The following is a 24,238-nucleotide window of genomic DNA, read 5'->3' as shown; positions in this document are numbered from 1 at the left end:
AAAAATTATATTTTGTAACATTCGCGTCTTTCGATGCAAGAAACAAACATGGCGCTATTACTCGTAATAGCGCCATTACCGTATTACTTGTTACTACCAGAGGGAGACTTTGTACAAAAGTCAATTGCTTGGGTACCTCTGTCCCATTCATGTTTCTACCGTGAAACAGTTGTGTTTGCATGGCCGTGTTTCGGTTTGAAGGGTGGGATATGGCGTAAATTTACAAGGTACAGAGGAATAACATCTGAGTCCTCAGGGATGGCAACGCATGGGTGTATCATGGGCGAAACAGTATACTCTGTTATGTCCATGGTACTGCTCATGTCTATAGGCGACGGTTACCACTTTCCATCAGGTGTGCCGCCAGCTTGTTTACCATTCTAAGTTGTATAAAAAAAAATATCAAATGTCAATAATTCGATTCTAATTTGTATATGACCATATCGTTAGTAGGATGGTAATGATAATGATGGTTGATGCCAAATGGTTAGATTTAAATTTTAAGTTTATAGATAAAGCTGATAGATATTTTGCGTAGAAAATAAGCATAACTATTTAGAGAAGTTGCCATTATCAAGTCACGTTGCCTCGATGAAGCGCATTAAAAAAATACTAATAATTCATTCGAGATAAAAAAAAGTACTTTTTTTATGGTCAATACTAAAAAACTTTGTCAGCTGAAAAATAAAAACAATTTTTTTGTCTAAAAATAATTCTATTGTGATTCTTGTAACGAACATTTTTCTTAACTTTTTTTATTTTCTACAATATTGTTATTTCTTCAATCAATTAATTATTACAATAGCCAATACAATAGCATTGTTTTAAGAATAAGTTCCTTTGAATTATTTTATTTTATTTTATTTATTAGGCGCACATAACAGAAGTTTACAAATACAAACTTAAATTATAATATGCAAGTACATAATGTATTGATCAGGTAAACTTGCCACAACATATGCACACTGCATGATCCAATAGTAAATGCGACTGCAACAAAGCCATTAGGTTGCAACTATTAGTGAAAAATTTAAACATAAAAATAAACATAAACAAAGTTAAATAAAAAACAAAACAAAATTATTTAAGAAATTTCTAAATATTACATTATTTTATATAATTGTCTGCGAAATTGATAATAACTGAGTCCAAATATGTCAAGGTCAATTTGATGAGCGTTATTATATAATCTACACATATTGGCTATAGGGTTATTTAAAGAAATATTATTTCTATAAAAAGGCACAGTAAAAGTCCGTTTAAGACGAATTCGGTCATTCGTATTAATATTAATTAGTTCTAAAAGTTGGGGACAATCCACAATTGAGTTTATAATTTAATATAGGTACAGTAAATCTTTTATTTTTCTTCTTTTAGTTAAAATAAATTAGAAAATATATTTTAATTTATTATCTACTACCAGGTAGAATACAAATTTCTTTGTTATTTTTGAAAAAAAAAAATTCTCCATTACTAATATATTTACCCAAAATTGCAAAAAATCCCCAATCTGGCAACACTGTGTGAGAATGCCAACATTCTTTACTTTATTACAGTGCAATACGCGTGGACATGAGCATCGCTCCGCCGGGAGTTGCGGCCCGTTCGCGCCCCGCATTGTTTGTTCAGTTTGCCGTGTCTTTATCTTTATTGCTTCGAGGGTTCCGTCCTGTACTGTTCATGATAAGTTTACTTTAAGAATATTCAACTTTAATAAATTGAAATTGCAATTTTTGTAGTCTTGGTTATAGAATCTTTTGAATCGCATACGAGTGTGTACAGTCTTATTTGATATTACGATATATATACATTATATGTATTTTTTCTTTTATCGTATCTATATCTGTTGTTATTTGCGCATGCAAATAAATTATATATCTATGTATTTATTTATCTATCTACCAGTTCAATTTAATGTCGAATATCTGCTCAACCGTTAGAATGTTATGCAAAAAACATTTAAGTTCCATTCGAAATAATATAGCAAAATAGTGACGTCAATCGTAACGAAATGCAACACTGGAGTATACCCTATCGAATGCAGAAAGCGTATTCGCCAATGCCCATGGTGTAATTCATGTCTAAAGGCGACGGTTATCATTTTTCATCAGAAGGGTATCAGCTTATTTGCCATTCTGTCATAAAAAAAAATAAAAAAGAAATACCCGGATTAGTTTATATTTAGCCAAGATATCGCGTAACATACACAAAAATAATAATACCAGTGAATTGAGAAGTCCTTTTTCAAATCCTTAAAAATTAACACCCTAGTACTACTTTTAATATTTTATTTGTTTCTAAAAGTATCTTATCTATTTATTTTTTACTTCAATGCACAATTATATAAGTAAGTGTACATATAGCAGACTTAATACCTAATGGCGTTCTCTACCAGTCAACCATGAGGCAAGCAGAAAATTAAGTTAGCGGTGCGTTTACTACTAAAATGTTGTTACTAATACATTTTGCAGGTATATATAAATATATACCTACACAAATACATACATACAATATACAACTATAATTCTAATGATAATAAATTAGAACAGCAGATAAAAAAATTAGGCAGATAAGTAATTACGATTGAAGCAAAAAGTACAAATAAAAAGTAAAAGAAAAGAAGAGAGAGAAAAAAGGGATGAAAACTGTGTTACAAGTTTTTTTTTATTATATTTTTATTCTGTGTAAATATTAAAATCTATAAATCACAATTAAGGTGTGTTCACACTTGTGAACAAGCAGCGCGAATTCCCGTCTAGAATACGATTCGAACAAAGTACACGTGCTTTGTTCGTGAGCGTAATGCATTTTTCAGCGTACAAAACGCTTTACAGCTGAAATCTCGATTTAGTAGCCAATACTGCGGGTTTAGTGCAACTTGTCAATTGTAGATTACTCCCGATTTAGTAGCGCTTCAGGTTTCAGCGAGCGCGCATAAACGATCGGCTAACTGTCGAAGTGACTCAATCGATTGTTCTTTTTAACATCGTAATTTTTAAACCAAGGAAATTATGACTCTGATGGATAAAAGTGTTATATGTTTTATAGAAGAATAATTAGTAATAATAATAAGAATCGATTGCTTGGGTATCTCTGTCCCATTCGTGTTTTAACCGTGAAGTAGTTGTGTTTGCATGGCTGTGTTTCGGTTTGAAGGGTGGGATAAGGCGTGAATTTAGTGGGTACAGAGGAATAACATCTGAGTCCTCAAGAATGGCAACGCATGGGGGTATTATGGGCGAAACAGTATACTCTGTTATGTCCATGGTACTGCTCATGTCTATAGGCGACGGTTACCACTTTCCATCAGGTGGGCCGTCAGCTTGTTTGCTATTCTAAGTTGTATAAAAAAAAGTGAATACAGAAATAAAAATATGATATATGAAATAATCGCAAATAATTTTTTTGTTAATTCTCGTATTATCAGATGTACAAAAACCAGTGAAGTATATCACTTCTAGATAACGTATCAAGATATACATCAGTTTTTAAGTTTGACCTTCAAAAATACAACTGTAAAAACCTCATCCAATATGGTGCAATAGTTTTTTCTTTTTTTTTATACGTGACAAACGAGCATGCGGCTCACCTGATGGTAAGTGACTACCGCTGCTCATAATCATTCGCAATACCAGAGGCATTGCAGGTGTGCTGCTGGCCTTTTAAAAAAAGGAATATCACCTTGAAGGTTATGATATTGTATCGTATCGGAATTACTGCTGCTGGAAGTTGATTCTAAATAGTGGTTGTGCGTGGAAGAAAGCGCATTGAAAAGCGCACAGTGGAGGACCGCCACTCATACAGATGGTTGGGATGGAACTTCAGTTTGTTGCGGGTTGTACGGTGGTGAAAATAAGCAGCAGGTATCAGTCCGAACAGTTTTTGTAATAATGACGTGATGTTGACAAACATACATACGAACAGATAAAAATTCTAAAAAAAATTTTTGTACTCTATTGGTCTTACCACTGGTATTAATTTTCCTTAAATATCCCCGATGACAACGGACATCGTCTATTTACAGTTTTATTATATAAGTAACAAGTAAAATGAGATATTTAGACAATACCATAATTAAGTCAACATTTAGTTCGTGTAGCTTTTCTACTTCGTATTATTTAATTGAATTACTAAATAAAAAAGTATTAAGTTTAATAAAATTATCATTTTAGCTATGCACAGAGTCATTGATAATGTATTGCATGTTGACAAAAGTACCAAAATTCGTCACGTATAAATCAGTGTCTTACTAAATAATCTATCAAATAATTTAAATTTTTTAATGTTATATTGGATTAAGTAATATTTTGTTATTAAATAATTAAATATAGAAAAAAAAATATATAAAATGCATAATCCATATCTATCCATCTACAATGTAATAGTGTTTAAATTTAAACAGAAAGTGGCACGAAAACATGTGCTTAAGCTAAATTTTAAAATCGCGATATATTCTTATCTATCTTACTTCCATTTTATAGTTCAACACTGTGATTAAAATCTTTTTCTGCATATCAGCGCAGTGCAATAACGATAAAATAGAAGTGAAATTTATCGTCTCGCTAGCCAGCGCAAGTTACGATGTTATATGCAAGCAGATTTTTTAGTGGAACAATTCCTCTGCAAGATGAGACGAAGATATCTCACGTGATTTATTATATTCGTGCAGCAATAAGATCGCGTTAGACCGGCTGCCCCGCGACTACGCTAGTATGTACTTGCCTTTATACTAACTTTTAAACAAGACTATAGATAGCCACGTGAGTTTAAGAAATTTTTAGGGTAGTATTATACATGGTATTTATATATTCGGTTCCAAATATGTAATTTTTCTGTGATTAAAAAGTTTCGCTCGCTTTGATTTTGTTTCAATTAATCATTAGATAGAACAAAGTTTTTTTTTTTTTATCGAGTGAAAATGTAATTTTAGCTTCGCCTGTCCTTTAGGTATACGCTGGCGGGGTAATTTAGGGTAAATCTGTTTGAAGGGTGGGATATGGCGTGAATTTACAGGGTACAGAGGAATAACACCTGAGTCCTCAGGAATGGCAACGCATGGGGGGTATCATGTTATGTCCATGCTCATGTCGATAGGCGTCGGTTACCACTTTTCATCAGGTGGAAAAGCTTGTTTGCTTGATCTCATCTTGACAAGTTCAACGCTTTCCAAGAAGAACCGCGTGGAGTTTGACCTGACAGGGAATATTTGCTAGCAAGGAAGCTTCTCAACCTCATTATTAACAATTCCCTTTCCTCCTAGAATGGGGTGTGGCAGGTGATGCCATGTTTTGGACGTATCTGCTGTAAGGATATTTTAATATTATTTTTGTTACAATTATCAGGTTTATTTACAAATAAATATATTTTTGTTTTATATACCTTCTAAATAAAGCATAGTATTAAACTGTATTTTGTAAATTAATGTAATACGCTTGAGTGCTGTTAACTTAATGATATGATTATTTGAAGTACTCGAATGTTACCTAAATTGTAGGCATATTTTACGTTTCAAGTGTCTTTCTGATATGATTCTGTGTCGTCAAGCGTTGTGAAATGAAGATAAATAAATAGTCCACGTTAAGTACTAATACAATAGGTACGTAAGTGTAAGAGAGATTTTTTGTAGGATGTTAATGGAATGGTAACACCGCCTGCGCTACTGATATATGCTGGCAGAGACCAGTGAGGGATGATAGGTGAAAATGAAAGCAGGTCAGTTAGCCTATCGTAATAAATTCCACAACAATTAACCACGATGGTTCCCAGGGGGAACTAGGAAGTCGACCTGATTGTTAGTAATAGAGCTGGTAAATCCCCAATTCCTTTCCCCCTATGCAAAAGAAATAGGCATAGTTCCGTTTACATTTCTAGTGGAGACAAAACATTTTGTAAATAACTGATTATTGACTTCTGTACATATAGAGTAGGATGACGACTTACCTTTGGCATCGAACGCCTTCTTGAGAACTTGACTTCTCGTCCATAGACCATCTTTTTTAGTACGCTTGACGACGGTGATTTACTGTGACGTTTCTGAGGACATTCTCAATGGCTAACCGACTTAACCTGGTAATGTTATGTAAAAGAATACCTACCAACTTTGACAAGACGCGGCAAACGGTTTCGAACAGAAACACGATCGATAGCGATTGGTGACGTTGTGGTTGTGGTTGACGACCGACTCCTATGAAACCAATGGCCCAAAGAATGTAAGACAGCAGTGTATCCTGAGAAGGATTGCAGGAGTCTGAGTGTTGGCTTCAACTGGATTCTGCAAGATTGGATGTTCGATATACCTTTAAGGCATAGCCTCTTAGGAGTGAAATAAAACTATATCAAACCGTTTAGGTCAGTCTAGATTCTATTTATTCATATAAATTGAGGTAAAATAAAATAGCTGATAGAATAAATATATTTTAAGAACAGTTGAATGGAATTCCACGTTTTAAGTTTAATATCCAATTTCATCAAAATCGGGTCTGCCACTACCATGAAAAATAATCAAATCGACACAGTTACTGTTTAAAATATTACTAAATATGTATTACATTGGTGTTATTCAAATGTAGGTTAATATTTCATAAGTTTTTGAGCTTTCCGAAACTTTCAATGTACCCTTTAGTTTCCGACAAAATAACACATTATTTTGGAGTTGTTGTAAAATTAATTACAGTTTAATTAACCCGACTGTTAACTGTTTAATTAATTGCTCTTACGTTTGTGCCCGGGTTTCGCGATTTATGACATCGATTCTAGTTCGGAGAGAGAATTCATTTCGATGATGATACAAAATTACACTGTTTTGCATGTATAACTGTTCACTTCTCGCGGCTTTGCTCACGTTTTCCCGTTGGAATGTTCATGGGAAATTTGGTAACATTACAGAAATGTCATCATTATTATAATCTATCCATCCTTTATTGTTAAACATGGTTGTCCCTTATATTTCGCCACGAAGTACGATTCTGCACCACCTGCATCCAACTATTTACGATATGCAAAATGGATATTAAAAAGAATTATTAGAATAAATTCAGAAATATATAGCATAATCAACACACTTAAAGAAAATACAGGCGAATTAAAAATCTCGTACTTCGCTCCCTTAAGAGCACCGTTTCACTCTTGGAACGCAGTTGTTACTTTGTGTTCTTTATTGCTTGTTTTTTTTTTTTCTTATTTCTTCATTTTTTTAATAAAATCTTTATTAGTTCAATTAAACGTAATAAAATTTGGTATATACATACCATTGGAGATTAAAAGGACATAAGCTACTTTTTATCCTAATCATGCCGACGAAGGCGTCGGTAAATGCTAGTAATAAATTTATTATAATTAATACACATATACATAGAAAAAAATAAATCGTTAATTCTGTATGTTTAACCAATACATCTACAGTTATGTCTTAGATAACAAAATAGTTTCTATTATAACGAGCAAGGCATGTTAATGGACAAGTATTTTAACGGCCCAGTGCATTCATCATTCGTCTGTAATGAGGTCATTGACACGACAGTTGAGTGCCTCATTAGGCGTGGACACTATGACATTATTTTGTCGTCGGAACTATGGGGTTCCACCTTATGAGACAAATGAGTTCGTTTTAGAGTAATCATGTTTTTTATGGTTTACCTGCAGCGTGGATAGATTTATTAGAAGCGCGGGAAATGTCGTGTGCTACGGGCATGAGAGATGTCATTTCTCCTTTTCATTCTTATGATCTAAAATATAGAAATATAAAATAAATGTTTCGTACCTTGCCATTTTACACTGATACCAATAAAACATGCAACTGAGATTATTGAGCATCTTAAGGGCTCAACCGGTTGTCATGAACTTTGCTATTAACATACTGTTCGGAATAGACAGCAACATAGGTTACTCTTTACACCGTTAATCAATATATCCCGGTAACGTCGACAGAGTCGTAAGTAAAAACTAGCAGGAATTTTTTTATGAACAGGATGGATCCATATTCAGCGATTAATGGGTTGTGATGTATGGTTGCATAGAAAGAGACTTAAAATTGATGTATGAACTATGTTAAAGGTGATTTGTCAAGTAAGGATATGAATATTGAGACGAATGCAATAAAGATGAATGGAAAAGGAAATATTACGTTGACCACACATATAGATATAGGATAAGGCCAAGACGAAGTTAGATGAGAATTTGTTTGATCCTATTACTACATCTTTTAATAGGTATAATAATATATTTTATATTATTTAGTACAAACTTATAATAATTGTTAAATCATCCGCTCTGTAATCTTTAATAATATTAAATAGTTCAATGAAGATAGATGACTATAAATGATCTTCCAGTAGAGAGTAGAGTAGCATCGTTTAAATAGGATATATCGTTTTATAATGACTAATTATTTTCATTTGCCAACTGGAAATCAGTAAATACTAAATTATGTTTTTTTAGATAGTTTCCAAAATTGGTATATTTGCAGAAGTTCAAACAAGTATGTATTGCTCGTTAAAAAGTTATTTTAATCTTAAACCTACACACTACGTAGAGATATTCTTACACATATTTCATAGTACATGTAAAAGTTTGAATGTAGTACGTGAAATCAAGTGTTTGCATATAGATTTTGCTTCGAATCAAGCAGTTTATCAAAAAATTAAAATTGAACCAACACGGAAATAGAATTGGTTCAGGATTGGCAATGTAGTCGCACAACATAATACATATAAAAAATCAGAACAATTGAAAAAAATTTCACTTGGAAATCGCTTAAAAATAATGAAGGAACATAACTTCGTGGTTTGTGTCACCAAGGTCTTGCAATTGATGATTATATCATTAACCAGTAAACGCAAGATGTAGCTTCACAGATCAACGTACGAATAACGTTTATATGACTCGTAGACATAGAAGTAAACGAACGACATGAAGCATAGTTGTTAGTGCGTGCAGCTGTAACGTAAAACGGATAAAATCTAGTCGCAATACAAATTGAGCAATAAGGCACCGTTTGCTAACGGGGTAAATAAGCAAAGTGTAGCTACGGTGGATTGTATTACTTTAAATTTACAGTAGCGACATTCGTGTCGCTAATTGAAGAAAGTGTTTCCATTTTATGCATATGCTAATTGTATCCCTGTTTTTTTTTCATGTGAATTAGCATAAATAATAATCTGGATTATGGTTCCTTTAGGTACTAAAATTCATTGAAATCTATCTAGCTGTTTAAGCAAGTGATTGTTACAAACATTTTTTGAAACTTTCATATTTATTATGTTTTATTGTCTCTATTTTAAAAGTATCACAAATATCGACTTTACTAATGAATAAGAATTTTTGGTTACATAAGTTCGATCTGTTTATTTGGTATAGCTGTTACTTATACCACTTCTTTTCATAGAAATGTTTCTTTTCCTACAAATTTTCCCAATTATTATTCGATTGCATTACAAACTTTTTCTTCTTGTAACTTGTTTATTTAAACTTTAGCTTCTGTTACACATAATTCATTTGTGTCGCAACGACGGCAATAAAATCGGATATGTATTCATATTTATGTACTATTTATCTAAAATCGTTTCGTCGACCCGAAAATAAGCATAGTTTTTTAACTTCGTCATATTATTTCTTGTTAGGTAAATTATTTTGAAATTCTTGCGCTTTTTATATTGTTATATGAAAAGATCTTATAGAGCCGTGTTTGTGATTAACGTTTGTATCATTTTTATATATTGCAAAATGGATATTAATAATCCAGATAGGCGGACCCGTTTATAAAATATTTAATTTCAGGGGTTGCGCATACGCGGACTCAGATTCGAAGATAAGATCCTCTACGGCCGAGTCACTCCGACGAATACCGAAGAAACCCGAAGCACGAGGTCATTCAACGTTCCCTTAATTGCTGTCCCTTATCAACCCATGCTGTGCCACAATTATCTATCTCCTTCACTCTTATTTGAATTTTTAACTTTATAAGACAGTAATGCGGTCTGACAATGATTTAGAAAAGCATCGAGGGCAACAATAGAGTAGGGTGCCCGATGGCATAAATTGAATTTATTTGTCCATCAATTTACTTACGAATTGACCATAGAAACTGATTATATTTTTGTTTGTTAACCTTTTTGTAACTTTATAGAAGGCAGAACGAGCAGCCCACATTGTTATTGCTAATAAACTCCTAAATTACTTGGCTTGTTGTTTCGTTTCAACTAAGAAAACATCTTTTATTTTCATAACAAACGCAAATCTTCTCTAAATACCTTTATTGTAAAACTAATTGTATGAGTACAATATTTAGTACAATTATCTAATGTAATAAATAATTTATTAGCTATATTATTTTCTTCTACGTAATTCTAAGTAAAATTAATTTTAGTTTAACCTACTCAAATTTCTATGTCAAAGGAATACCTACCTAGCGGCAAACTTTCTGGATTCCCAAACTATGCAATTCAGGAATTAGTGGCTCCTATGGCGGTAGGTATGTATTTCGAACGGTTTATTGTAGGGTAGTTAAATTAGTATGAATTTTGAGGTAAACCTGTGCTATTTTAGTTATTTGTAACGTAGGAATTTGTTAGTTTCTCAGTGACAAAACGTCATTATTGCCACAGTCTAAATTACTTGTATTACTTTGATTGGATAATAGCGGTGTCGTGTTAATATTCTGTGTATGACAGTAGCTTTTACTCGCGACTTCGACTGCGTTACCGGAATGTTAACTGGCCGGTATCAAAAGTAGATTGGTTAAAGCATTAATCCACTAAGAATAACAAACAACCTCACTTTAACATTTATAATATTAGTAAGGAATTGTGATGAACATCATAATCTCGAGTAGAATAGGCAGGTATGAGTAACACTCGATTTGCCCACATTTGCCTGATCTTATTTGAATAGAACAAGGCTGGCGATCTACTGCCAACTCGGCATAATTACGACATTAACAGTGATTACCATCATCAGAGAATTAATCTGATCAGTAATGCCAATCCGTATGCTTAAATTACATTGTTTGTGATAAATTTTTTAATTGATATCAAACAGAAAGAAGTTTTTTCAATTTACTTGTGAAGAAGAAGTGAAGATATCGCATATTGTGAGAGCCTGTACCTCATCTCACATCTTGTGCGATATCTTCACCAATTTTAAACCGATTCTGATGACTTTTTTTACTATTTATAGGATTTACTTAATTTTGACATGATTAGAGTTATTTAAAACCTTTCTAATTCTCTAGTATCGAATTAATTAACATTTTCTTTTTCCTTTTCATTTGAACGGTTTAATCTCAAATTAGCGATATCCGCCATAAAGCAATTTGGCTTATTAAATTATTTGAAGCTGAGGTTTGGAATTAAAGTAGATTGCTTAACCTTTTTGGCCTATTCCCTCTGCAATTACAACTTCAATATTTAAATAGAACCTATTTTACACTCATTTACATTTTAACATCTAGTCTTCAAAAGATGTAATTACAAATTAAAAACGGTCATTGAACTCTAATTTCACAGACTTAATTAGAATTCGACAGAATAAAAAATCTCGATCGACATTACACCGAAATACACCGAAAAAGGTAACAAAGCTTTTTGTCATTCCGTCCAGCCAGCACTCAGTTTTAGAGCATCTTAACGAGGCGGAGTGAGCAAAAAATTTCATAAAAAGCCGATAGCATTTTACATTGTGCGACAGCGGTATTTCTAGTTTGGACTGGACGAAAAGAACAAGATTTATCTTCGATCCTGCATGATATTGATACAACTTGTCAACTAAAAAAAATAGTAAGATTAGAAGACTCAAGTACAATAAAATAGGAATCGCTAAAATATGCTGTTGTTATTCTTTATGCATCGTGCTATGACAAAGACGTTAATGGCTCATCTAATAGAAAGTGATAATCGCCATCTATACATTCAATTGATTGCACAAAAAAAAAAAAAACTAATTTAAAATTAACCTTTGAAAATGCCCAAATAAAAAAAAAGAAACAGGAGTACTGGTATTTTTTCTAGTGTTTTTTTAATAATATCAATATGTCGTTTATATACTTTAGCATCATGGACTTCACCGAATACCTTCATGGTACACCTCGTGAGTTGCCATTAGTGAGGACTATTTATGACTTTATATCAGATGCATAGTTTAATGACCTCTGCATCTACAGCGGTATGTATGTAGATCAAGCTATCGTTGATTAATTACCAGTTGTCATTGATTTTGATCATACCAACGTCAACTCTGTATAGTTTAGTATATTGTGGTTGAGTAGCTAATTTTCTCCTTAGTCTTGTAAATGATGCAAAATAACTTTAAATATCTATTTTTGAAGCTGTATTGAAACTCTTTAGTCAAATAAACACAGCATAAAGAAGTTGTGAACTTCTTATTCTCTCATATATCTACTACTACTTTTTTTTTTAAATTATACTTGTAACTTACGGACTTTTTAACACGTCCCGGCTTCGCACAGCTGTACGATTTTCTAACCAATAATTATCCGTACTATTTTTCCAACATTTTCATTCATGTTAACTTTGTCTTGACAATTACAAACACAAAAAGAATTAGCGGAATAAATATAGCCGTTCTGAATTAATTTGGCAATTGATTTTTATTTATATAAAATTAAAAAAATCAGTCTTCCTTGCTTAAAGTTGTTTCGTTATAAAGTCAAAGAGAAACAAAGTTATTCATGTAAATAAAGTTTCTGCGATGACAATATATTATTATAGTCTCTGCTCTCAGCGCTTTGTACAGCCCTAAATAGAAAAAGCAATTATTACTGTGAACATTTCAGAAATGTAGGTATATAATGGTGTTCACAATATCGGATCATTTCAGGGTTGCCTTCAATTGTTATAGCGGTCATATTTTCGCTTTGTTTCCTCCCGACATATTTCGGTTAACAACGGGGGCTGGCCAATCAATTTTCGGCATCCCTTATAAATCATCGTAGACGTCACTTGGCGTTCATGGCGCGTCTAGAAAGAAGAAGGATGTTCGAATTACTTAAGGGCAATAATTCGTTGAGAATATTAACGTACTATTGTGATTTATACACATATTTTTCATTGGACTACAAATATTCTGCGATGAGTAATATGTTGTTGTCGTTGACGTTATAAATAACTAGCTATTATAGTATATAGAGTATAAAAGACTATATTTTACTAGCAGCTTCATCTGTGTATAAATGTATGCCCTAATACTGTGTGTACCAAATTTTATGACGTTTAATTGAGTTGAGATGTTAAAGCGCCAAAAAGTAACAGGCGAGCACAATTATAGATTCATAACGCATACTCGTATTAGGTAGTAGAAATAATGTTACGCGTTTTAAAACTAATGTCATGGAAAAGTACTTAAAATATTTATAAACGGTTCCCTTGTTTTTACTAATTTAAAAGCAATTGTTAATTGATCATAATAAACTATACGTGTATATTCAATCCGTTATATGGTCCTCCTAACTGCAATGCAGAGCGATAATTAAAGTCATTGTCATAGATAAGCTAAAATATTTTTAAAAGGTTCAAATATTTTCAAATTGTTTTCGTAGCTGGAACAATCGCCAATCAATTACAGCTTTCCAGTCTCATAAATCATCCGTGAGCTCCGATGCTTGCTCCGCACTCGGTCCCATCTCGAGCACTGAATCTGTTAAAGCATTTATCCGTACCACGGAAATGTCAGCATTCATTTGTAACTAATATTTCATTCAGCAAATAATCAGCGTCATTTAAAAGAATAATTATGGCTTTCCAAAGTGATTTTGCTTGTTATTTCTTGTAATAGAATTGTTTGTTGTGCGAGAAGTAATCATTCATGTTCATCCACCCAAAAAACAGCTGTCAAGCCTGTCACCACAACCGATGCCAGTTAACTGCCACCCGTTGAATCCCCATGTGCCAACTTGCCTAATATTAATTTCTTAATGCAACAATGACGGCTACGTTGTCCTTTCCTTCCATTTAGCTGATGAGAGGCATCGTTATTATTGATGAGTCTTTTATACCGTCACAAGTACTCGATTCATTGTCGGAAATTTGCTCGCGTGTCCAGGAAAATTGTCCGATGCCCCTATAATCTTCTTTCTTTCGAATCTATGATCGATATTTTCCTTCAGAGCGTGAATAACGAACGCTTCAAAATTTCATTCCAATTCCTTTTGTCTCGCGGTTGCTGACTAACAACTGTTATATTTATATCTTGAATAGGATTGTTTTGTTATCTTTCACGGTACCTATTCTAATGAGTTTCTTGTTTGCAAAACATACTCTTTCCTTTGTTTATTTTCGTTTAACTTGTTTACGTTTTGGCAAAGCCCCTTCAGGTCCACCCAAGTAGGTGGATTTGTAAGGTCCAGATAGGGATTTCATTGTACTCGTTACAGGACTGCGGATGACGACAAAAAACAACTTGCAAGTTAAGAGTTTTTAGGCACAAATCTCGATAATGTCAGCACTCGACCGACTCGTTGAGCGAGGTCTAAGATTTACTCGTTTAAGTTATTTTCGAATAGACTTTAGCGTTATTAGAAAAAGCCATGAGGTTAGTTGTTTTTTGCTTGTCTGCAAAGATTTAAAACTGTTTTAGCTGTTGGTATTTTATTTTCTTTCTTAGAATTCCTGTTAGTGATATAATTGTCAATTTTAAGTGAACTTGAATTTATTTGTGATTTCGTCGATATTTTTATAACAATGATTTTTTTTAATTTATATTTACGCTTTATGATAACACGTTATTTCAGGCCGTACATCTGAATAGAAGTAAGTATATCTGAAATAAGCTTAAAATCGAATTTGGAACCAACTTATCAAGCACTTATCAGCATCATTATCATATCAATCGTCTACAGTCCACTACTGAACATAGGCCTCCCAATAAAGAGGCGTTGTGCAAGTTGTTGCCAGTAACCGAATTGGCAACCGCAGTTTGGCTTTAGAGATGTTTTAAAAGGGACACTGCTGCCCATCCCTCGACCATTATGTTCCCTTAGTCGCCTCTTACGGCACCCATGGAAAAGGAAAATGTAGCCTATTCTATGCTTGGATTACACGGCACAATCAAGCACTTATATTAAGAATATAGATGAATATATATCTCTTATATAATTTTATATATCATTCTCAGTATTCTGAGTATTATTTGGATAATAAAAAAAGGTTGTACCAAACCATATTGCTTCTATTCCAAGGAATAGTCGTGTCGTCATTAGTCCAAAACGTCTATTCGTGCATGTAAAATGTTTCTGGTTGTTACTACTGTACCATAATATTATCCATAGTATCATTAACGTTTTTCCCTTTGGATGATTACGTTGTCTCGTCTCATTTTGTGTCATTATTTGTTCCCACGTACTATATAAGACTGGTAAGCACCGCAGCTTCACTTGTTCGGATTCTATTAATCTGTTTTCGAGATATACTTTTTTTCTTTTACCATAGGAATGAAAGCAAGATTTTATTGTAGGTTTTTATCGTACATCGTATTTGTTATATTAAATTTTTCTTATCTTGTCTTTATGATAGAAATTTTCATAATATATAAACTGTATCCTATGGATGCCTACAGTACTCTTAAAATAAAAAGCCTGTGTAAAATTCTTGTAAAGATGTATGTATTATGTATGTATTTTTTTTTAAGAATAGATATATGCTGCAATTTTAAAGAGTTCAATTAAGATTCATCATCATTTTAGCCATTATCCGACCACTGCTGGACATAAGCCTGCTCCATAGACTGCCATAAAGAACGGTCCTGAGTCACCTGCACCCACTGACTCTCTACAACATATTTCAGGTTGTCAGTCCATCTAGTGGGGGTCGTCCTACACTGCGTTTACCCGTACGTGGTCGCCACTCAAGAACCTTTCTTCCCCATCGGTTGTCGGTTCTTCGAGCTATTTTTTTTATACAACTTGGAATGGCAAACAAGCTGACGGCCCACCTGATGGAAAGTGGTAACCATCGCTCATTGCCATTAACTAAGATTATAAGGCCTAATTTAAATTTAAAAGGAAAGAAAAATAAAAGGAAAGTCTTATTTGAAAAAATAAATCTGATTTACATCAAAAATGTCTTCTCCTTACTAAAAGATCGATCATCATCATCATTATCATTCTAGTTTTGTGTTTTATTTTGTCCATATTTCTATATAAAACTTTAGGATCATGTTCAAACTCTATCTATGCAAAACTTAGTTATAGGAGAAAAAATGCAATCCCAATATCTCACAGAAATCTCAATACCAAAGTATTAATGAAGTCAGACATCGAAGGAATCGCATGAATTCAGATGAACTTCCAAAGAAACAATACCAGCTTGGGCAAACTAAGTTTGCAATGACGTTGCAACTGAAAACTTGTTTAGTTCAAAAGTATTTAACTTTAGGTTTTCATTAATTATAAATACACGCTTTAAATGGAATTTGTATCAAATCGTAATATTCAATCAACTAATTTATTTTTTATTTGTACTACTATAAAAATATATTGATAGAGTATTTTATAGATGGGGTCGTTTGTTCGTTTGTTTACATTTTTATTGAGTTCCATTGAAACAGACAGTATTATATAGTCTATCTCTCTTTTGTTTCAAAAAACAAGACCATTTTCTTTGTTAACTGACAAATCTTCCTGCAAATGTCTGTCGTCTCTCAAATTTGATATGAATTCGATACTATCGCTGTTATTGATAGTACGTGATGCTATCCTAGAGGATCGTACTGTTCCGCGTGACCTCATATATCACTCAGCATTGCTCGTATGAAATGAAGTGCATTTATATTATAATTATCGTTTAATGTTATTTATCTATATATTATTTAATGTGTATATAAATTATTAATTGTTATTGTCTTTACCTATCTCAATAATGAATAGTCAATAAAGTTATAAATAAGTGTAGAGGAATGCGAGAAGCTACTTACATTGTTCACTGCAATCATAACTTTCTTATTTAATGCTAGCTTTTATCCGCGACTTTAGTACTCGATTTTGGAAACAGTTTGGCGCTGTTTTGTCTCGTAAGAAAAAAAATTACATTTGTTAATTTTGTAATTTTTAACAATTATTGTTGGCTATTTTGTTGTTTGATATTTTTTCTGTTTTATTGTATTTTATGATATCTTCTTGTTACTTATAAAAAATATTCAACACAATGTAGTATTGTTGTGAATAAATAAATTGAATTGAATGAGATAATTAAATTATAGACGGCGTGTAATATTTACAATTATTCCATTCTGTTTGTAACAATTTTATGTTACATAATATTAAAATAAAATATATGTTAATAATATTGATATTATTAATTTATTGTCCTATCTACTTAGATCTTTCTGAAATTTAATTGTTTATATGAATATCATATTTCTTTCCTTTCACTTAATAAAATTTTTGCTCGTAAAACAAACAACTTTAATCGTCAAAAGAATATAGGATAAACACAGGCATTATAATGCTTTTTGTTCTTTTTTTTATTTATCACTATCCTCTTGTCGGGGCAACTAATTGCAATAAAAAATGCATTCCTTTCCAGCCAGCTCTATTCCAGGCCATATCATTGACCTCTCTATACGACATGACACTTATTTTCTTGTTTGTCCCATGTAATTATTTCTTGGTCTTCGCCTTCCTTCCTCTTTTGCCCATTATTTTCCATTCTAGTAGACTTTTTAGAAAATCGTCATATTGTATAAGGTGGCTCAGTGTTTTACCTCTTATATTCTGTTTGTTTTTTATTAATATTATTTTCATCATATATATATATATGATTCACAGGGGTTATCATACAGGTTGCAAAATGAATTGTCAAACCCGGTTCAAAACTAGCGACGTAACTGCGTATTTTAATGGCTAAAAAAAAAACAATTGTGACGAATTTGGAAATTTCCTACTTTTGGCATAAACAAGTTATATGACTAAATTCTGTTCTACGTGACCAACACTCTGTTAGCTAGAAAATAAAATATGCATATAATTAAGTCTGGCGTTATTGCAACTTTATGCAAAGATGAAATGTAAATTTAGATAAATACATTGTTTTTATTTGTATTTATATTATGAATTATGAGTAAATCTCTTTTGGAAACAAAATACTGCTTGACTTTTCTTTGCGTAGGTAAGGAATTATTTGTCGTGTCGTTTTGTGTTGTTGCTGATAAGGTGTAAAATAGATTTTTTCTTTAGATTACGCTTTTGAATAAAGATAGTTTGAATAATTTTGATAAAAAATTTGATATAGGTCAATGATTAATAAAATGTTATAAATAATTTCATATCCATGTTTATTATTAAAAACAATTTTTGTATTAAGAAAATTTACAATCTTTAATATGTAATTATAAAATCGTTGTCATGGGCTTAGGTTATTAGTAAGTATTCTGTTTGTAAGGTAACAATCGCGGTAAAATACAATAAACTAAAAAGCATTTCGATGTACTAATAGAGCTTTTATCTAAATTACTTAATTTAGTATTTAAAATTAGAATAACATTAATATTTTTATAAGAAAAAGTCTTTATTTTTTTTAAGTAATTTAGTTTGCTTTTTTTTAATTAATCTAAAACGCCTCGTCTAGTTTTCAGATTCACAGAATAGTTTATAAAGGAACATCTCTAGAAATAGGGTTAACTGTGTCATAACCTTGTCTGCAATCAGAGAAGTGAGTGGACGCGGTTCTTGCGACCCAAGGGGCCGTCTGGTACATTCCATTTTCAAAATTGCACCACTATAAAGTTGCCAGTATAGTGTTCCTAGAAAATTCTTTTTCATCATCTATCCTCTTCAATATAATAGATATTTTGAGGAGGATACTTATTTTGAAAATTCTTATTCTAAATATAAATTTGTTATCTTTATCTAAAACTTTAAGGTTCCGATGATTCATTTCATAATGCTCCGTCACTGTCAATTAGATATTAAAGTTAATAACTTTTTTTTTAATCAAATTTTCATAATATAAAAGATGTTTTTTTATAAATGTGGAACCATTCTTAATAAGAACTTATAACTGTAATAAAAAAAAAAAAAGAAAATAGGTATTCCTTTGTGAATTCGTTGAATAGTATTTTCTCATTCTATGCGTGTAAAAATCGAATTAAATGTAGTAATAGTACAATTTCCTAGTAATTAGGTTCAGTGATTACATAAATTAATTTCACATACATTTTATTTTCCCTTTTATAATTTATTTTTTCTCTTTTCAACTAAACGAGCTCGAATATGTGAATTTGTCTTTTTATTTATAAACTTGTAGGCTAAATGCAATAATATGGAATGATTTATATTTTATTGTGTCTAGTCATACCGTTAAACAGTGGGAGACAATCAGAGCATAACAGAAACAAAACGTTTCTGTGTTTAGTATCAGCAAGAGTCACAAAATATAATTCCGTTGCCAATAATTTCTGTTCCAATGTACTCATTTTAATATTGAGGCCTTAGTAATGAAAACTAGTAAGTTCCTATGATTTTGTCCGTGAATTACGTTAAAAATATCTTACGAGTATATTTCAATCTCAGATCTGGTTTATATATTCGATTTTGTACATACTTCTAAAAGCTGAGGGAGTTTAATAAAATTGGGTACACTAATGTAACTTATTAAACTTTTTCTTTTATATATTAATAGGGTTAATACTTATAATGTTAATATTTTTTATTCTTCGCGGGGAAAGCCGAGAGTTACTACTATATAATAATATTAATGGAATAATACTAAGACATTATTTTATATTATTAATGATGACGAACAAATGACAGCTTTCTGTTGGATAATAACTATCGTGAATCCTACTGTATTGTAATTGTTTATGTCGGCCTTACTCACGTTTTTAATACAGGAATCCCCGACTAGTTTCGAACTCAGTGGGAGTCCTGATTCATGAGCGCGGTTCACGGCTGTTTCACGATTAGTACTGTTAGTCAGTATATCGGGCATCCTCGAACTTAAAACGTGAGTAAAACCGACATGAATAAATATAGTGACAGCCTTTTGTCAGAAAGAACAGGTCATGAGCATCATAGAATATATTGAACTGTCCCATGATGTAGCTATTATTTCTTGTATCCTAATATTATTTATTTCATAATCTTTCTTTATTCTTCAGACTGAAATAACTGCGTACGCGTATATACGCAATGCGAATGCGCACTTATTGATTTTACTTCAACTCTGTTACTAAATAATTCTTGAATCTTATCTTCAAAATCATTTCCATTGCGTACTTAGTAAATACCATTCTTATGCTACGTCCTCACTAAACGCGAATATTCGTGTCTGGAACTGTTGATATATGCGGCTAAATTGTTATATAGATTTGAGATGAAGTTGAAAAAGTTGAAAACACTACGCTCTAGTGTAGGTAAACTTTCAAGTATAAAAGGATTATGATAATATATATATATATATATATATATATATATATATATATATATATATATATATATATATATATATATATATATGCAGAGCCATATTGCTATATCCATGTATAGCGTGACAAAATACATATTTTTATTATATGATCTTAGTGCATTTTTGTCGTTATAGTGCATCGAAACAGAACATAGACACGGGTTTCACATCAATATCAGATATTGTTATCCTATTATTATTATACTAGTTATGTGACTTGATACTGTGCTGTTAAAAGTTTTTCTTCTATTACTTAAGAATTATTATACAAAGGAGTGATGACACATTGTATTTTTACTTCGTCATAACTTAGGGGAGAAGTTGTTAGTAATAGGGAATAATAACCCAATTGCTAGCAATATATATAACTTGGTCTACCTCTACGCAGCCTCGTCTGGTGGTAAATTTGTCAGAATGTATCGACATATTTGATTTAATCCTCACCTATCATTGCTGATGCCGCATCAGCATATACAGATATCGCAGGCGGGATTACTAATCTATTACCATGCATTTAAACTATTATTGAAAAACATCACAAGGCCATAAATCAAGCGTATATGATCATGCATTTCAAAGCTAAAAATGATGCGCGAATGTCTTCGTCGTTGGTGAGGTCGCAGCATTACGATGTAAGCTAGCATGACGGCCGATGATTCGACGCATTTACCGAAACCTACACGGAGTCGTAAACTGGAGAATGCCTCCTTGATTTCCAGATTTCCAATACTTTCGCAATTTACTTGGAAATTTCCCTTCGTCTTGTATACGTTACTTTGCAGTTTGTAAATGCGTAGTGACGAATTGTTTTTAAGTATTCCAAAAGTATTTTCACAATCGATAGCGTTTGTCGCTACAAAATTAATATAAAGCCAATAAAATTATTGGTCTCATATTATGTTTATGGCGATTGAAGTCACCATTTTTCTTTGCGGAACAAAATTCTGCTTGTTGCAAAACAAAATGTAAATTCTGTTACCAAGATTTTGTTTTTTCTATCTAACGTGTCTATGAAAGATTTTGTTACTCATCGCTGTGTTTTGTTATTGTTAATGTTGCTGTTTGTTTTTCCAGAGTACTATGTACTGTTTTACCGAAGAAATTTTGACTATTTTTTGTACTAGATTTACCACCTACACTTATTTTCCTAACAGCAGGTTAATAGCATGGTAATTTAAATGATTCATAAAATAAATTAGACTCATAGTAAACACTCAGTGATATGTGAAATCTAGCTGTTTCCACCGAGTTGTAACGGTTAGAGTTACTCTTACACTAATATTCTAAAAAGTTCTGAAAGAATTTCAATAATCATTTTTAATTATATCAGTGACTGAAATCAATAACAACAGTTATTAGGTAATAAGAAAATGACATAGGTGTTACAAATTAATTAAATTCTACTATAGGGAAATGCACCGTTGATTAATGACATCCAATGCTTATATTGACTTTAAGTTAACTGTCCACTGCTGGGTATAAGCCTTCCCCATAAGGGAAGTTTTACCAGTAGCTGCCGCGCTTGACAGGCGAGTTAGGCCTTTGAGGATGTTTTATACGAGTATATATTATGTAAATGCATTTTGTAAATGGAGAGGTATAATTTTCTATAATACTGAGACAATAGAGCTGTTTAAACGGTTATGATACAAGGACGTTTAAGTCAATAAATACCTGAACATTAGCAATTACTTATGTATCGATAATAATTATCGAAGTATTTAAAACGTGTGTATTTAATACGCGTTTGTACAGTAGTCAAGCATTATTCACAGGTAATAGCTACTCATATGGTAATCCATGTAAAATAAGTCAACAAATTATCTATCATCAGGCTGTGTAATTATTAATCAGATATTACAAGTATGGTTTGTCATAAAATTTATTTCATAGCCGTTAGTAACAAAAGCAATCAATAGCTACAAATTTCCGTCGCATCCTAGCCTAGTGATATAATTTATTAGATCACGAAGATCGCGGGTTCAAATCTAGCGGACACCAAAAACTTTGACTCATTTTCCGAATAACTTTCTAATGATGGAAAATACAGATAAACCAATTTATTACGAGTAACGGCGGTAGGTCTCATGCTTACCATCTTGGATTCAGATAAAAACGAAATATGGGATGTCGAGTAGCTATTACGTTTATCACAACAGTAACTATTGACCAATGTCTCTGACTACCTAATTCAATATTACAGTTGTAAGAATTGTAATTTCAAATGAAAAAAAAAACTTACTTCAATAACTGTATAAATAATCTCTATTTATACTCGGAATTCCATTTACAAACTGGATTTATGTAACAATATAACGTGAAAATTTTATGAAAGTTGACAGTCTAATAAATAAATATTAAGTTTTCTGTCACCTCTAAATAATCATCTAGGTGGTTATTCCGTTCGACTATGCGATCTGTAATCGAATTGGGCGGAAGTGCTAAAAACTTTGTTTAAACATGTTTCGCAAGTGTAAATATATACGTTAATTGACTCAATTTGGAAAACAAACTGACCCGTTTCTATTGCTAAAGATGCTGATTGAGATATTTACGATTTTTCCGTTTTTTAGTTTTAATTGATACGCATACTCATTACACTAAAAAGGAAAGTAACCTATTTAATCTGTACTTAGAATTGAATATCAAGTGAAATATTTTCAAAGTTCATATAAAATACATATATGTGTATATTTATTCCAGAGATTAAGTACTATATGCAAGGATATTATATTATACTAGATTAACAATTTACTTGTTTTCGTTGGATTTCATTTGTAATTTGTCGTTGACCAAAGATTGTCAAGATTTCATAAATATGTCGCATTATTTAAAATTGTAACACATTGTGTTCACTATTCAAAAATTTTTTTACATAGAAAATTGAACAAACTGACCTACAATTTGCACTGTGAAGATCCACAGCAATATAACTGTCTTCGCAATTTTGTAATATTCGCGAAGTATTCGAAATTTCGAATTTGGAACAATTTCAAATATAAAGAGAATGATCTATTGTTGCGAGCTAGTCATGCGTTCTAGTTTGCACACCTATGTAGCAATGGATGTGGCATTCGAAATTCGAGTCGTGTGTTATACTGATTCACTTCAAAATTATTGTTTGTATGCAGCTCAGATGAATCACTATATAAATGGGCAGAGTTGTGTACAAATAAATATCCAGGTAGGACCGACACTTCCGTCGTTTTAATAATACATCGGCGCACTGAAGGCCGTTTTCTTTTTAAGAGCTAAATCAATCAGGGTTTGCAAATAAGACATTGCAGTGTCAACTTGCCATTCGCTCAGTCCTACATAAAAAAAAAATGTTAAATGTAAATGAATTTGTGACAATCCTCCCAAACTACGCGAGGTCTGAAAGGAAGAAGGGGCATACATATTGACAGTATTGCAGCATTCCCATAGAAAACTGTACACTTGTCGTTTCACTCCTACCCATTCATATTTATTCTTTTAAAACTAGTACGTGCTTTCTTGGCGAGAATAAGGTCATCAACCACCGAATCGGACGTGGGCAGACAGGGCCGATGACTTCAAAAAGATTTTAAAGGTGTGAAAATATGAAATTCTAACGGTTATTTTTCACATCCCTCTACCGGACTATGTTTGTGCCAAGTGAAACTGTCATGTGTCTGGCCTGTTCTCGGCTTGAGACTGTTTTCTGAATAGGGCGATAAAATGTACAAGAAAACTAGCATGTCGTGACTGTAATGGTCATAGTATATTCCTTTTTATTTGTTTCTATTACCCAAGTTGTATAATGTCCAGTATCAAATTATTTTTTAATGGGTGAGAATGGAATGGTA

The 24,238-nt window shown here is 32.1% G+C and overlaps 1 protein-coding gene and 1 long non-coding RNA gene across 2 annotated transcripts in view; both read left to right on the top strand.

Moving 5' to 3' along the window:
• The window catches only part of LOC128201347 (uncharacterized), a 67,223-nt gene extending 62,364 nt beyond the window's left edge, over positions 1 to 4,859 (top strand). The window contains exon 5 of the long non-coding RNA XR_008253202.1: positions 1,557 to 4,859. This is a non-coding gene — a long non-coding RNA (uncharacterized LOC128201347). The remainder of the gene's footprint in view (positions 1 to 1,556) is intronic.
• Positions 1 to 24,238, top strand: part of LOC113520220 (DE-cadherin) — a 311,477-nt gene that overhangs the window by 143,323 nt on the left and 143,916 nt on the right. The window lies entirely within an intron of this gene.

This window comes from Galleria mellonella, unplaced genomic scaffold (genome assembly GCF_026898425.1).
Source record: "Galleria mellonella isolate WM207_F2 unplaced genomic scaffold, CSIRO_AGI_GalMel_v1 utg40, whole genome shotgun sequence".
NCBI lineage: Eukaryota > Metazoa > Arthropoda > Insecta > Lepidoptera > Pyralidae > Galleria > Galleria mellonella.
This window is presented reverse-complemented; position numbering and strand designations above follow the sequence as displayed.